Raw genomic sequence first — 16,720 nt, 5'->3', positions numbered from 1 at the left:
CATTCACCTGGTTGCTCACTGTCACCCCTACATCTTTCCAGCCCTGTGGTCCAAGGGATGGAGTCCTCTCCCAAGGGATCTTTGACCTCTCAGCACAGTAATGAAAGGCCAGCTCTGAGCTCAGGGAAGAAAATGGTTCCCCTGATCCTTGGACCATTTGGCTTAGGACCAAGCCCAGGTTTATGTTAGAGCCTCAAGGGAGACTCCCCAGCTGCAGCAGCACAAAAAGGATGGAGCTGGGAGCAAGGGTGGAGTCTGCATTCCTCAATCTAAAAGGAGACTTTTAGTCTATTCCTCACCTCCCTTTCTTTGAAATGTCTCTCAAGAGATGGTTAGAGAACAAAGGCAAGGAATGAATAAAACACACATTATCAGTACTTTGCATGAGTCCTGCAGGGGAAGGTGGCAAGCTCCCTCCTCTTCTCCTCCCTTTCTTGTTCCTCCCTTGCCACAGTGACTCTCCCAGCTCTGGCTTGGAGTGACTCTCTGGCTTGGCATCTTCCTTGCTATTCTTTGCAGATCTCTTCTTGGAGACACTGGAGATGCTGGCTCCCTCCTCAGAGGGCCTCACTGCTTTGCTGCTGCTTGTTGACATCCCAGTTAAAATCGCCTCCATTGGTATGACACAATTCCAGAGCAGAGGAAAACACACAAGAATGGGGACAAAATGCTGCACAATGACAAATGAAAAGCCATAACTGTTGTGGGGTGGTGCACACCACTGACTCACTGGGGAGCAAAGCAGAGCCCTATCACTCACTGCCATCAGGAAAACCTGGAAGGACTAACGTTATACCTTTGAACAATGACATTTTTAAAATGAATATACTCTTTTTTTCTGTCTCTTGCAGCATATTTTTGAGAAATACATTGTCCAGTGAGGCACTATAATTCTTTTTTTCTTCATAGGATTTTAACGGGAATTACTTCCTTTCCAACCCATAGAGCTTTATGCACAGTTTCTCCAATTGTTACACCATCACTGCCATGCAATGGAAAACCAAGCCCTACAGATAGTACAAATTTTTCAGTTATTTGTATAGGCCAGAAAAACGCTTTGAATGCATTGTTTTATTAGCTATTAGGGGATTTGTGCCTTTTCCAAGCAAGTTTTGCAGAAGATGAGCATTTGCTAGTCTGCAATATGTCAGCAGTATAGCAAATCTGAATAATGCCATTGGTGTTAATTTTCATGGCTGCTTAACATCATCACAGAAAATTGGGTAGGGATGGACTGTCAATTGTTTTTTGCTATGCATGAACTGGGTTCCAAACAAGGATGCAATAGATAGTAGATCTATGGAATTGCTTGCCAAAGGGCGTTGTGGATGATAAAAGTTTATAAGGGTTCAACCAGTGACTGGACAAATTCACAGCAGAGAAATGCACTGAGGTTACTAAACAGACAAACCACACCTTGCTCAGGGAGTCCCTGACCTGAGAACAGCTGATGCTGGAAGGGGAATGTATTTTATAGGCTTTCCTCTTCCTTCCTTTTCCCAAGACGTCTGTTATGATTTCAGTCCAAAGCTGGATGCCAGTCAAGATGGACCTTGACATGACCTGGTACAGCTGCTCTCCTGGTTTTTTGTTTGTGGTACAGACACTGGTGAAAAGGAAGGTGTAGCTCGTGGAATCAGGGTCTTGGATCATCCCATTCCAAACACCCTGCCATGGACAGGGACATCTCCCACTAGACCAGATCACTCAAACCCATTTACTTAAGTGTTTCGTTTTTAAGAGAAAAATTACTTGGATATTTGTATTTACTTCTACTATTACAGTATGCTTTGGGTTATATATGACATTTAAGAAATAACGTTGGTTAATGGCACTATTACTTGTATTTTCTGTGGATAAGTTTTGTCTTCTTTATTCACATTCTCACAAAAAAATTAAGACAGAAAAAAAAATTAAAAACAAAGAAATCAAGTACACGTGTTATTTTGACCCAAAACAAGTCCTTGACAGCTTAGTACACACAGACATTTCAACAGGCATGTTGGCTTTATAATCCCTTTTTTTTGGCGTCAGCATAAGTGATGAAAGGTAGCCATGTGTCCAGATAACTCCATATGAGTGATTAGAAAACCTGGTCATTTTTCCCATGGCACAGGCCCCTACCTGCCTTTTTAAAGACAGCTTTCATCCCAGATGCTTGATGAATGCCAGCTTGTTGCAGTATTAGCAGTAATGTCATATACCTGTGAATGTGCAGCCCAGCCCTGCAAGAAGCAAGTGCCAGGGAAGAGGATGAAAAGCAGACCCTAAAAGCCTGAATACTCCAGATGGGCAGGCTGTCCCCAGGGAATAGCTCTCCTCTTGTTTCTATCAGCAAGCAGAGGGAAACAGTTAAAAGAAACAGGCCTTGTTTGCATTAATATTTAGAGTGTTTTGCCCAAAATGTAGCTAAATAATGAATTTGAAGGTACTAAACACTGTTGTGTGAAGCTGGAGCTCAGACGAAACAGAGGAAGAGAGGTAGCAGGAAGGCAACTTGGGGAAGCAGAGACTCTGCTTGGTCCTGTGTGCCATCAAGATCTTTCTGGAGGATTCCACAGAGATCACACTGTGAGACCAGGACAAACCTGACAGCAGCCTCAGGTGGAAACACTGATGCCAAATTAATGGTCACTGGAGAACTTCAAGCAAAGCAGGTAAGGGCTGCAGCTCAGCTGACAAAATCCAGCAAGGGCTTCTCTATCCAACAAGCCAGAATCATGTGCTGACCCAACCACTGAAAGCAGGAAAGGCATCACTTCCCTGAAGGGATGGACATCCCTAATGCTGCTCAACAGAACAGTGGGGGAATGGGCTCTAAACTAACACCACTGTATGGGATGTTCGAACTGCAGATGGAGAACTGAGCTCCAGAACTACTGATAAGATGCTTCTGGGGGTGGGAAGCAGCAAATCTCACTTAGCAGCCACAGATTAGATCTAGATGCAGACACAGATATTGTTGGTTTGCTAATGTGCCTGCTCTCGAACTGGGTGGCAAGTCCCCCGGGGGCTGGAGTGCAGAGGGTTGAATAGTTTACCTCTTCGAGGGAGAAAGCAAGTCTGAGGCAAATCCCCTGCACTGCTTCCCTCTGTGTTACTGCTTGGATCAACCAGAGTGGCTCTTTCCAGGATGTCAAGCCCACAGGTCACATCCAATGTCCATGTGGAGCCCCTGGCCCTGCCCGTCCTTCCCCAGCCAGGGACGTGCCCAGCTGCTCCCACCATGCCCCTGGAACTGGCCTGGCTACATTCCCAACCCCCCCACCAAACCATCCACAGCTATTCCTCCTGCTCTCCCAAATTAGGATATTTTCCCTGGGGACTGCTGTCTGACTGTCAGTTTTCCTAAGCTGAGGCTATGCCAGCTTTGCATTTCCACTTCTTTCCTAATATACTAACTCAAGCTTTTCCTGTGGGAAGCTTTCTCTCCTAAAAGCACCTGGTGAATACCTAGTTTTCCTAGGCTTTTGGGCCAGATGGTAGCCATTATACCTGATGAAATCAGTGGGCATGCCAGTGTCAGCCAATAGGTTGCAAAATCAGGGTATACAATAGCAATTTATGACAATTAATAATGTACAAAGACTGACCAAAGTTTGAGGTTCCCTGTCCCTCTCCCACTGTAGAGAAAAATGGTCTGCACTGATCTGCAATCCTGATCCTCCCAGTTCTCTGCCACCTGTTTTATTTCTGTTCACGCACGTATTTTGTTCGTGCAACCTCTGGTGAACGAGGTTGGTCCTGGGTCTTGCTCAGGTGCAGCCACAGCAGTGTCCTTGTCTGTGCCCAGGGTGGAGGCAGAGAGCCAGTCCTTGCCACCTGGACAGTTCTGCAGGAGGAGCCACCACATTTGTCAGTGGTGTCCCAATTCTCCTTCAGTTTCTAGATCACCTGGAAGAGCATCAATGCAGAAGGGGTGTGAGAGTGGGTCAGAATAAAGGGAGTTTTTTGGTTTTCAGTTGAGGTCCTGCCAGAGCCTATGGGTCTTCTGTCACAGCCAAATGGTTGGGAAGGAGGTGCCATTGGAATTGTCTGATGGGAAACTGAGGCTAGAGGTGGATACAGTGAACAAACTAGTTCACCAGGGGCAGAGCACAGGAAGTGCTTAAGTCTTATAATAAGAAAGATCCCTCGGTGATGGGGGGAAAGGAGGAATGTATTCTGCCTAGAAGATCACCACAAATTTGAATCCTGAGTGTAGGTTGGAAGAGGGCTCTTAATTTTGCAATGTGGAATGTAGAGACTGGATTTGATGCTGGAGAGCTCACCACTGGAGAGCTGGTGACTTTCCATAAACAACCCCAATCAGCCGAGCCTGACGCCGCTTCACAAAGAACCAAATTTCATTCTAAGCAGATATATTTGTTTTGGAAAGGTGTCTGTAAAGCCAAATGTGGTGTAAAGTATGCTGCTGGCAGTGAATTTTCTGGCAGAGTCCCTCTTGGCATGCAGCAAAGTTACCAGTCCAGCCCTGCCATTCATGCTGGGCTTGAATCACCAGCGTGTTGCTGCAGCTTTGTGCTGGTACCATTCCAGAAAAAAGAGCAAGAGGTTCCAGAGAGTTCCTGAGCAATGCCATGTCCTGCCTGCATGGCAAAGTCCGTAGCAAAACTGCCTGCCAGTGGCTGGCTCTTTGCAGGAATGTTGCTCCAGCCATGTCAGCATCCTCTCAGTGTCATTTGCCATCTGCCTGCCTGTGCCTTGTTTTCTCTCCTGGTCCAGCACCAGGCTGAGTGGGCAGGGAGCAGACAGTGAAAGGGATTAGTGGCTGCTGTGTGTCTTCCAAGAAGCAAGAACTGTGTCCTAGCTGTGCTGCAGAGTGGTGGTGACAGCAAGGCCACAGTGGAAATTGAGGAAAGGCACAGAACACTGGTAAAGTTTGCATCTGATGCATGTTTATGGTTAGCAGAGCCCTGCCTTGCTGGAGGAAAGAGTCAAGTGGCATCAGGTCAAAGGTGAGCCTTGTACATACAGGCAAAAAATAATTTTGAAGCTCAAACCCTCAACAAAAGCTTGTAATAATGGGATTTAGCTCTCACCACTGTCACAACTCCCACAACATTGTGCCACCCAACAATGTTATTTCTCAGCGTTTCAGTTCCTTCCCCATGGAATGGGGAAATCTGTCTCCAGCCCTTTGCTGCTCCTGCCTATTTAAACAGCAAGTTGTTCAGGCCAAGCATCATTTCTCACAAGGTGTACACACAACATATATTCCAGTGCATATTCCACACATTTAGGAATAAAAATGAAAACTTAGGACTCCTGTGAAACTGACAAGTCTGGATAAGGGACATGCTCACCCTACAGGCTGTGTCTACCAAGTGGCTGCATATGTGGCCAGTGCTTTGAGAGACATTTATGTGATGTTTCCTTATGCCCTGAGTCTCTTGAACTCCGTGTGCTGCCAGACATCCATGGCTGCAGCAAGTCTCCCTAATCACTGGCTGCTGGCAAATTCACAATCAGTCACCAGCCACTTTTGAAGTGTGCCAGACACATCGTGGAATATGTGCTCCTCTCAACCCATCTGCACAACAGGCTACAGATGCCAGCTGCTTTTCTTGGAGTGACATGGACGGGAGAGAAAAGGGAAAAGGAGAAAACAGAGTAACTGAAAACCATGTTCTCCACACTTCTTTTAATCCATTTCCCTCTTGCCTGCATACTGCTTGCACATTGTTGCCCCAATTTTTCTTTCCTTTTCATTTTTCCACTGATTATTTAAGCTGTCATTGAGTCAATGAGATTTTAATCATATGATAATAAAATAGGAGATGTTCCTAAACTGGCATTGCAGTTTTCTTTGGGAATATTCCCAATTTTAAAAAGGATAAGACAGAAAAGAGCACCGAGGATAATAAACTTAACCTTCTTGTCCCTTATACTTTCCCAACACTGCTCTGACTTCATTGACCATGATGACAGTACTATTGTGTTGCAACACTATTAACAGGGTGATGATTTCACCAAGACCCTTGTGCAGGATCATACATAATTTTTGCCAAAATTTTAAGAAGGAAATTTACTGAAATTTTTAATCTCCCTGGTGCAAGTCTACATGCAAATCCTCTTTTAAAAGAAACATAGCTGGATATGATTCTGCACGAGGGCACATGAGCATGGCTGAATCACCTGAAAGAATCTAACTTCAATGGGATTGAACTAAAAATGCTACACAAAGTGCATTGGGACACTTAGATACAGGAAAAAAAGAGGAAAGAGATCTCACCGTGTGCAACTTTTCCTTTTGAGAACAAAACAAATGAAAGCAAGCAAAGGTTAATTATTCCTTGTGCCTTCAGATGAATTGTGCTTGATGGGCACAAGAAGTCATCCTGGGAATGCTGTATTTTTTAGAGCACAACTTTTTGTGAAATTCTCAGCCAATTCTCATCTCCCACATCAAGCTCCCCAGCTTATCTGGGGCCCTGCAGACCCTCCCCTCATGTAATGAATAAATCAGAACTGAGAATAGCAGAAGCCACGTCTGCACAGACACACCATATGAATGGAACCATTTTCAATTCACAACTCTTAATAATTTGGTGACAGAGGGGCAGAACACAAGACTGCTGGGTACAATGAGTTAATTGGATAAAAGGCATGTGAAAACACCATACCTATAATGTACCTTGTTAGCATATGCAAATGACATAATTATACAGGCTGATAGCAGTTGGGCACAGTAATACATCGTCCATGTGAACTGTCCACAAATAATTTTGAGATTAAGAAATAAAAGTAAATTCTTTAAACATCCTAATTGGTTGCCAAAAGGAAATTCATTCCAACTAGAACTTAATTCAGTGTAAAGTAACATAACTCATTTGATCTCAATGAAGATCAAAAAAACACAACCATATCCAGACAATCTTGGATTACAGCACATTGTTTGTATATATTTACTACATAAAGTTATTATGCAAAAAACAGTGAGATGAAGGCTCTGTGAAATCATTCGATGTTATTTCTTATGTGTTATTTGTGAGTCAAACGTTGTCCTGTTCGTGCAAGAATACACCAAGTCTTCCTATAGTCTGGGTTTGCATGCAGGATTTCTGCAAGCCAAATGGATAGTCAGATGTTTCTCATTCCCTCAATTGCACTCTGTGATTTTGCACTTCAAATTTAGGCCAGCCTCTCACCTCTCAAACTATTAATGTACCTCAGAGACATTTTCTAGGGAATTATTCAGGTAGACAACATTTTTTTCTACTTGATTTGCTATGAAATGACAGGCACTGTTAAACCAAAGGTTAATCATTGATTGAGTTTAATGACACTAAAAGAAACAGGTCATGTGAGAAAGCAATTGCACTTTCATTTTTGCTGTCACAGGTCATTTATGGCTTTTGATTCAAATTCCACCCCACGCAAAGAGTTGCTAACAACATCCTACTTCAAATTCTAATGTACTACAACTGCAGAGCAAGCATGTGAGCTGGCAGTAATCAGGTCATTTGTAAAGCATACACAGATTCTTTCATTCATCCTGGCCATTAAACTGTTTGAAAAGATTATTTTATTGTTCTGCATTAAGAGGCAGTGCTTTTGACAACTTGTTTTACAGAGAAGTGCCCCTTTTTATTTGTGTCGAAGGCTGTTCTGCCATTTTTGTGCATTTAAGAACCTCATATTCATCATCACCTGCAGTTTTTCCCAGTTTGGTAGGGACACAAAACAAAACAAAACAAAACAAAACAAAACAAAACAAAACAAAGCAACAACAGAAAAAACAAAGCAAGAAAAAAACCAAAGCAACAAAAAACAAAGCAACAACAAAAAAGGAAAAACGCCCTGAAATAGATAATTTATTTTCTCTGTGACCAATAGCTCTTGTGCCCCAAAATACACAAGGACCTGAAAAGTCAACTGTAAGAGTTTATTATTCTTTCAAGGATGGCTACATCAGCAGGGAGCTGCCCAGACAGTAATAGAAACTCCTTCTGATCTCATCCTCCTTTGTACCCTTCCACATCCATTTGGTTCCAGGTCATGACTCTTCCTTTACACCACCACCAAGCAGATCAGAATCAAATCTTCCACCTGCTGAGGGAGAGTTAGTGGGCATTGTTAATCCAATATTCATCTATGCTTTGGCTCACTAGACAAAATAATTAGCCCTCTAATGAAGAAAGGACCCTTTAAAAACTTAGATAAGGGCACAAAATAAGCAATAGAAGTAGATCATGAGGCTTTATAAATCCTCTGTCACCTTTCTTTCTTTACTTTTCATCCATGTAATAAGACAAAGAAGGGTCTAGTCCTCTAAAGTTTAGGGCACTTATATCAGAATCCACATAATTGATGCACATATGTACAAGAATTTATAAAACTGACCTTGTTTGAAAGAAAAAACCCATAAAGACAGTGATATAAGCTTGACTTAAAAAGTCAGGATTTTTGTTACAAAAAGCACTTACAGGCAAAGGGGAACTGTACTTTCAAAAAACTAATGGTGGGGCAAAAGACATGAGACTGCCTGTATTTGTAGATTGTTCATGAATTCAGGGGTGAGTCTGGCTCTTTGGAATGAGGCTGTTGCCAGGTGCAAAGCTGCAGAGAACAGTTTGTCTCTGAGGCATAGCACTGATTCTTCCTGCAATGGGCAAACGACTCCAGGTGTGATTTGATGAAAATGGGCTGTTGGTAGAGACCAACTCCAGAGTATCACCAGAGCTCATATCAAAAAATTGGCTTTAAAATGGTAGTAGAAGTGATACAACAAAAGGAATGCCTTGAAGCATTGAAGTATTTCTCTTTTCAAAGAATGCAGCGAGGATTGTTCTAATCTATAAAACATGAGAAGAGTGCTTGTTCTGCAATAGTGACAAGATTTTTTCCCTTTAAATTTGGTTCAGGAATGACCATAAAAACTCTGCATTAAAACTTCTCATTTTCAGTGTGGCAGAGTTGGACCATTGCCACGGACTTTTTGAAGAGTCACTTCACATCCACCTCTATTTTCACCCTTTCAACCCAATTCTACATTGTTACTGCTGAGTGGTGGAGCTGCCTTTGAAAACATACAAAGCAGGTGATTTTCAATTGTGTAAAGCCATGTTTGACTTGAGGCATTTGAATTCATGGAATAGCCTTTCAAAGTGCCTAGTCCAAAGCACAGTGAAGTCAGTGGAAAATCTCCAGGTGACTTAACTGGACCTTGGATCTGGTCCAAACTGTGGAGCCTCAAAGTCTGGAAGTCTCAACTGGGCTTGAAGTTAACCCTGATTGTTCAAAAAGGGAATAAGAATTTTGCTCGGTTTACCTCTTCCACACATGCTGTGTCCTGTTTTGCAATGGCTTGAGAGTCTTGTAGAAGGCTGCAGGCATTCAGCAGCTTATAAAATGACCTCCCATCTTCGGATAAACCTTCTCACAATAGCCACTGCAGTAGATATGCAGTAGTTTCACTATATTGTCTCAATCCATCGTGCCAAAATTCATCCAGCTATTCAGTCTAGTCACCTTTAGCCACAAGTTGTGGTTGCAACTCCTCTGCTAAATTTAGCAAGCCACATGGAAATTCACTTTTAGGAGACTATCCCCTCCAGGCATTGGCCATGAAAAATAAAGGAATAAACACAGAAATACAAAAATTCAAAATGTGATGTGACTTCCAAAATAATTCTTTATCCATAAAGTTCCCACCCAAGGAACCAGTTACATGTTTCAAGGGACTATATTGTTTAAAGAAACTGTAAATGCCACACAGTTAAAAGAGAGAGATGCAGCTAGATTTAGTCAAACAATTGACTAATAACTCAGTCAACATTATTCTTACCCTAGGTAGAAGTTATCAGCTTAGACAGCTGTTACAGTCTTTCACTGTAATACTTAAAAGGCAAACCACCAAATTCAATACCATATTGTTTGTGTAGTAGTGTTTGTTTAAAGGTAAATCACTCATAAAAGTGTAATTTCCTGCTGATACATAATGGTGGATAGCTGCAGGAAGCCGGTCCTAGCAGACAGACCCTGAGATATGCAGTGCTAAATCACCAGCAGTAGCTCCCCCAGCTCTGAAATGCTTTTACACCCAGTCACACCTAAATCAGCATCAGCATTTTAGGCCTTCTTGCAGGCGCCTCTCTTCTCTTTGTGCAACAGCACACGATAAGAAAAAGTGTTACAATTGACACAATAAAGTCATGTTTCTCCAAATAAAGATTCCCTTCCTGCCCGGGAGACCCTGCTGGGCAAAATTCCCTCCCCAGTCTGTTTTTCTGACTGATTTTCTACAGAATCATGCTTATATTTTGGGAATCCTTCTGCTTGCTTTCGGCACTACCTCACAGGATTCCTTAGTTTTTGGAACTGCTGATTGAAGCTCCCAAATTCACAGCGTTTTGCTCTCTGGTTTCCGAGTGTCAGTGGCACAGACAGAGAGCAGCTGCTGTTGGCTTTGGGAGAGCTGCTCTAGATTCGTGCCAGGATAACCAAAACCCCCATTAACTTGCCAGCATGTGCTGATCCTTCACTCACTGGCCCCCGAGCCTGTATAAGGCCTGGCAGTAGGAAAGCCAAGGGGATGCTCCCAGGGATTAAGCCTGAGACACTGGCACATTTATCAATCATGGGATGAAACATGCCCTGAGAGAAATAACTTTCTGTTTCCATCTTGGTCGCTGGAGCTGAATGCTTTTTGTCCAAGTTCATCTGCCTAAATCTCAGGTTGCTGAGTTCAAGCCAGCTCACTACATGATTAAATTATAATCAATGAAAAGAAAGGCAGAAGGTAATTCATGCTACCTTTTTTTTTTGGCAGAATGAATCAGCATCCATCTCTCAGATAGTCCTTAGTGCCCAGGGTGGGTGGATATGTATTTTGCTTTCCTGCATTTCCCTAAAGAGATTTCCTGGGATGGCATCAGTATGCCTTGATGGCCTCCTGCCAGAGCACTCCCCAAGTGCCATAAGAATGCACCGGATAAAATCACACAGCCTGTAGCTCAAGCCCACGCAGAGTGGGGAGGAAAGGACTCTCACTGCATCTCTCACCCTTTCTCTGCCAAAGCCTAATTGCTCAGAGAGATTAAGAGAATAAAAACAATGTGTGCCCTCTGCTCACTCCTACCCGTCTGTACCTGAGAAGCTGGACCCAAACAAATCTGGATCTAAGCCACAGCGTTCAGAGGAAGTTTTGACAGAATGAGGATGTTGAGCCTCACATGGTAGGAAGGGCAGATGCTGTGGAATTTGTATTGAGACTCTCTTGTTCCTCCATTGGACAGGAGAGACTTCTCATATGTCTATACATAGATATTTTTACAGAATTCATTTTAGCAGTCCATAGAAAGGAAATAGAAGTCCTGCAAAGATTGCAGAAGAGTGAATTACTATGCTAAATTTAAATTCATAAAACATTAATAGAAGGCTAAATTGGAAATCAGTTCCATCTTCCTCCATCTGCCAAGCTTTACTTTCTCAGCAGCAAAGCACGTAGCTCAGGGAAATTCTCCCATCTCCCTCCATTAGGGTTTGATGTTATCAGCATTTTCCTGTCATATACAAAAAATTATCTTTAATTAGCTTAGCTCACAGCTACACTACCCAGACTTGGAAACTGTTTTGGGATATGAGGGACTAGTTGTCTTCTCAAGTGTCTCATGAATCATCATCAGCAGCAATAAATACATCAAAGTCTTGTAGCTCAAGCCTGTTGTCTGGCATAACCGAGGCCAATGCTTATCCCTGGAGATGGAGCTCCAGTGCCCATGCCCTGCCCACAGTTCCTCATCCAGTCCAGTCCAGCCATCCCTTCCCCTAGGCTATCAGCACTGAGAGGAACAAGAACAAAAAGTTACCTTGCCCTCCAGTGCCAGCAAGTGGATCTCAAATTATGATCGAGATAGAAGAATTGCTTGCCTACAAATGCTGCTTTTTCACCTACTTTTGGTTTGGATTTTCTTTGTTTTGTTTTAAAACTCAAATGCATTTAGGAGCATGAGTTTCCAATGTAGTGTGAGCTGCTCACATTCCCCACAAGTTCAAGTTGTTAGAAATGAAGGGGGATTAATTTCCTGGTAAGTTGGATAAAATCCTTTCGCAGGTTGCATTAGTTCAAAACTAAATATAGCACTTGTCAATGCCTTCCTCACCCAGAGGAAGAGAAGATTGTCTATTGGTTTCCTCTTCATTAAACAGAGGCTAAAATAAAATATCTTTGTTTAATTGCATGCCTCTGTAGACCTACTCAGGCTCATCTCCTGTTTCTTCAAACAAAAAGATAACAAAGGAAACATGGATCTGCCATATAACCCCATCATTTGCTTGGAGGGGAGGAAAAGCTACATGCCAGTCACAGCTCCCCTCAGTGCTTCAAGAACAGAAGGAGCAGCTGCCAGTCTGGGGGCAGCAGGATGGAGGAGGTTCACATAGTCTATAAAAGCAGAATAGCATTTGGAGAGAAACTGCAATCAGCAGGGGAATGGTTTGGAAAAGGCTGTGAGGGGCACAATTTTGTCATGACAATTCTTTTTGCTGGAACATCAGGCTTCTGCTGTGATAGGTGGTTCATCACCCAAAAAGTAATCTTGAAGCCAGAGAGATTTTACAATGACCCTAGCATTTGTGAAGACACTGTAATTCAGCATCACTTGTGCAAAATGCACATATTTGGTATAAGGATTGAGCTACTGACCTGAGTCAAGGATTGGGTAAATGTTTGTCCCTTCAAAAATAAACATTATTTCTTATAACAATATTTATACTAATAGGGCAGGTTTGTACTGCAACCCTGAGTGAGAACAAAACGTCTTCACACTTAGAGGCAGACCCTGCCCCTCAAAACTTGCATTTGAAATCAGTTGTATGTTGTATGGCAACGATAACAGAAATGGAAAGAGAAGGATTAGATTGTCATAAATCACACAAGAGGACAGTGTCTGTGCCTGAATGCTGATTTTAGGATGCTAGAAGGTAAGAATATGGGGAAACAGTTACGGAGAGCCCCTAGGTGTTCATGGTTGATGATGAAATTCAGGGTTTCTGAATAACACTCTGTGTTATTCATAATAACAGAATTCAGAATTACACACTGTACAATAACATACATAGAGACATGGTTTTGCAATCTATACTCCAAAAGGCACAGGAATCTCATACTTTTATTTTTTTAATTTACCATGAATTTGTTCTCCCTTCAGTTACATTTGGGTTTATTTTGTGGGAAGCCACTGAGTTATACCAGAATGGAACTCAGAAGAGAGCAGACCAACAGCAAGTCCCCTGCTGTGCAGCTGCAGAGAGACTCTGCCTGCTTTGCTGCTATAAGACATTTCCCAGCCTGTAAACTATGGGAGCCTGGATCTCCTTGTCCCTTTCTCCTTTCTCCCCACCTTGAATGGGACAGCACAGGCAGAGCCCCACGCTGATCTCAGGCTGTGGCAGCCCATGCACTCACAGCTCATGATCTCATGATCATTTAGTCTGACCTTTGGAGTAACCCAAGGTGAATAAATTAATGCAGAAGCTCCTGCTCAACCCTGTGGTCTCAATTTGTGGTTGCTGGTGGTTTGAAAAAATATGGTTTGCTCCAGTCTCCTGATGATGGAGAATCACCACATCCCTGGTCAGGTATTGCTGTGGTTTGCTACACTCAGTGAGTCAATTTAGCACAAATCCTCTCAAGCCTCACAGGCCTCCTATCCACTTGCAAACCTGAAAATCAAGACAATTTGCAGATTTTGTTTCAGTACAATACAAATTAAAATCTCATGTTGGGTCTATTATTCAGCCTAAAGCATCTATTTGAATATGTGGATATTCTCTAAAAGTGTCACTGAAGATGGGAAAAACACTTTCTACCTCCATCACAAAAGTACAAGTTGATGTATTAGCCAATCCACATGTTGTTTAAGCCAGTCTTAGCCTCAGAGAGACAGTCTAACTTTGCTAAGAGGCTCTTAAGGACATTGAAACAGAATTTCTTTTCCTATTTGAAAACATCTCTCACTGAAGCAGTCTTTGAGGGAAATCACAAACGCAGGAAACAGCAGCTACAGTGCTGCATGTTTGTCCGTATAGAAGGAATGTGATGATATCATTTTGGAATGTGCTTTCTTTCTCAGGTTTTTGTTTTGGTGGTAGGAATGTCACTTTCTTAAAAAGTAAAGCACATTCTTGGCCGTTGTCTCCCTCCCCCTCCCACCAAATTTTGCCTACGAGTCAATATTCCCATCTTCTGCCATGTGTTTTTCCCAACCTGTCAGATACCGTTCTCATGTTAGTAGTGCAGCCATCTGATATCAGGCATCCCAACAGGCAATTATAAATAGTCATTTACTATTAGTTTGGAAGGTTTATTTCCACAGATATAAGCTTCAAGATGTACTTGGCTATTTTAACTTGAAAGCATTATTTATTTGCATTTTGCATAGAAGATGTGACCATTTAAAATATGTCCATTTCTGCCATGCTGTAGTAGAACCTCAAGACAAACCTTTGTTGTGTGAAATGTAAACAGCTCATTCTTCAATTTTCAGAGGAGCCCAAAGGCACATGATGTCCTGTTCTCTGTAAGTCTGACTGGGAACCTCTCTTTGACAGCTCTGCCTGAGAGAGCCCATTTCCCAGTGGATATTTCCTTACAGCCAGAGTCAGTGCAGATGAAGTTGGCTAAACATGGAGATCTACTTTGCTATGATTTTCTGTGGAACTTTCTTGTTTTTCCCCGTTTATACCTAATCCATGTGCTACCCTATTACATCATGATCTTAAGATTCTACTTCCAATTGTTGTTAAGACTAACTTAAGGATAAACAAGATCCTAAAGCAGTTCCTCAATGCCCCCAAGGGACTGAGATGCTGGAGAACACACCTGCACTTCCAAGAGGCAAACCCTTCCCTATCATGCCAAGTTGTTGTCCTTCCATCTCATGGAGCAATGAAAATTCAAAATTTACCAGGAAACAAACCTTCAGACAGAAGAATCTAAGAGTTTAACACTATTTTTCTCACCCAAAGAGACCTCTCATTACAGATTGCAGCGTGCTTTGCAGATGATCAGGAAAGGAATGATCCTTTCAGCAAATCACACAGGAAACTCTACATGGTTGGAGGGTTCCCTTGTCCACACAGGCATGATGAGAATGGCTTTCTGAAAAGGCAACTCTTGTGCCTTAGGATTTTGTCCTGCAGGAGTCCCAAACCTTTTCAAGTGGCAACTGGATCTTTGCTGGTTGGAAGAACAAAATGAAATTCTTGTCCACCCCAGCAGCCAGACACACAGTATTTAAATTTTGATATTGAGAAGGGCAGTGCATATCAAACCTGTGAGTTGCAAGAATCCTACTGATCCTGAAAACAAACATGTTTTCTGAAGTGTATGCTTCAGCAGTGAACATCTGGTAAAGAATACAGTAGAAGAACAGCAGAGCATTGCCAACATGGCAGGCAGTTCAAGAGCAAATACATTGCATCCTGTGTAAATGAAGCTGATTCCAGAAAGCTGTCTTGGAATTTTCTTGTCCTAGCATATCTCATGTCTCAGAGATGACATAGTGTGATTTCTGGATCTTTATTCTCAGAGAACAGCAGCATTAACCTCAGACACACTGCAATTTCTGATCAGGATCATCATGTTAATAGGAATGAAGCAGTTTTACTGAAACCCAGCTCACTGATCTAATGTTCTGTCTGATCTCCAGGGTCATTTGCAACGAGCGCTACTGTGTTTTTTTTTATCACAGAAGTCCTTTTATTGAAGAATGTTTGACATAATGCTAAGGGTCTGTAATTTGCCAGAGAATCAAAATTATCTGTATAATCAAGGACACTGCAAGATCAAATATTGACTTTGCATAAGCAAAGCTGTTGCTACAAAAGAATTAAGAAGCCTGGCTGGGCAGATGTAATCATGCAAGCATCAGCCAATACATTTTTGTAAGTCTCTACACTGGCTGCAAAATGTTTATGCAAAACCAGAGGCTTCCTACTGACTTAAATCAGGATTGTGTGTGGGTGTAAGGGTGTGCCTTTGCTGGAGCAGTTTAGATGTCAGAGGCCAGAAACCCAACTCTGTATTCTTTAACAATTAGATAAACCAGTAATAAGTTCATAATTGCAATTCCACAAGGTAATTTCATGTGCCTGGGAGATGACAATATGCATACAATTAAAAGAAGAAAGCTTTTCATCCCTGCAAACTGTATTACTGAATTCTGCAATCTTTTCTATTTGCAGCATGCAGAAGGGAGGGCAGGAGTCACTCTGCACAGGGTGGAGGTACAAGTAAAGGAAGAGGGAATCCCCAAAGCTATAAATTCACTGAGTTCAGTTCAACAGAAAATATGGAAATGTAGGTGTCTCCTATGCTACCTTTTCTCAGCAATTTTCATCTTTTTGGTTGCATGCAAGAGGAAATGTCCTGGGATAAGGGTCTTAGATCTAGTGTAACAAATAGGGTATGAAAAATCCCCCTTACTCTGACCATCTTTGAAATAACAAAGCAGCTCAATTTCTGAATTATTATATTTAAGCTGTCTTTCAACTTTCCTTTTTCCCCTGACAGTTTTAAATCTCTCTGTGGGTGGAGGTCTAATGTCAGCACATGCAATTCTATACTTTAATCATTTTTTAACTACAAGATCAAAGCAAGTAGGTTTTTATTACTCCAGTGTCCGATACTTCAACTTAACTATTGAATATCAGGCAACAGCTCTTCTCAGTGTACCACATTAAAATAAATCTTTCCAGCTACACTTCCCTTCCA

This window comes from Sturnus vulgaris, chromosome 6 (assembly GCF_052056855.1).
Source record: "Sturnus vulgaris isolate bStuVul1 chromosome 6, bStuVul1.hap1, whole genome shotgun sequence".
Lineage (NCBI taxonomy): Eukaryota > Metazoa > Chordata > Aves > Passeriformes > Sturnidae > Sturnus > Sturnus vulgaris.
This window is presented reverse-complemented; position numbering follows the sequence as displayed.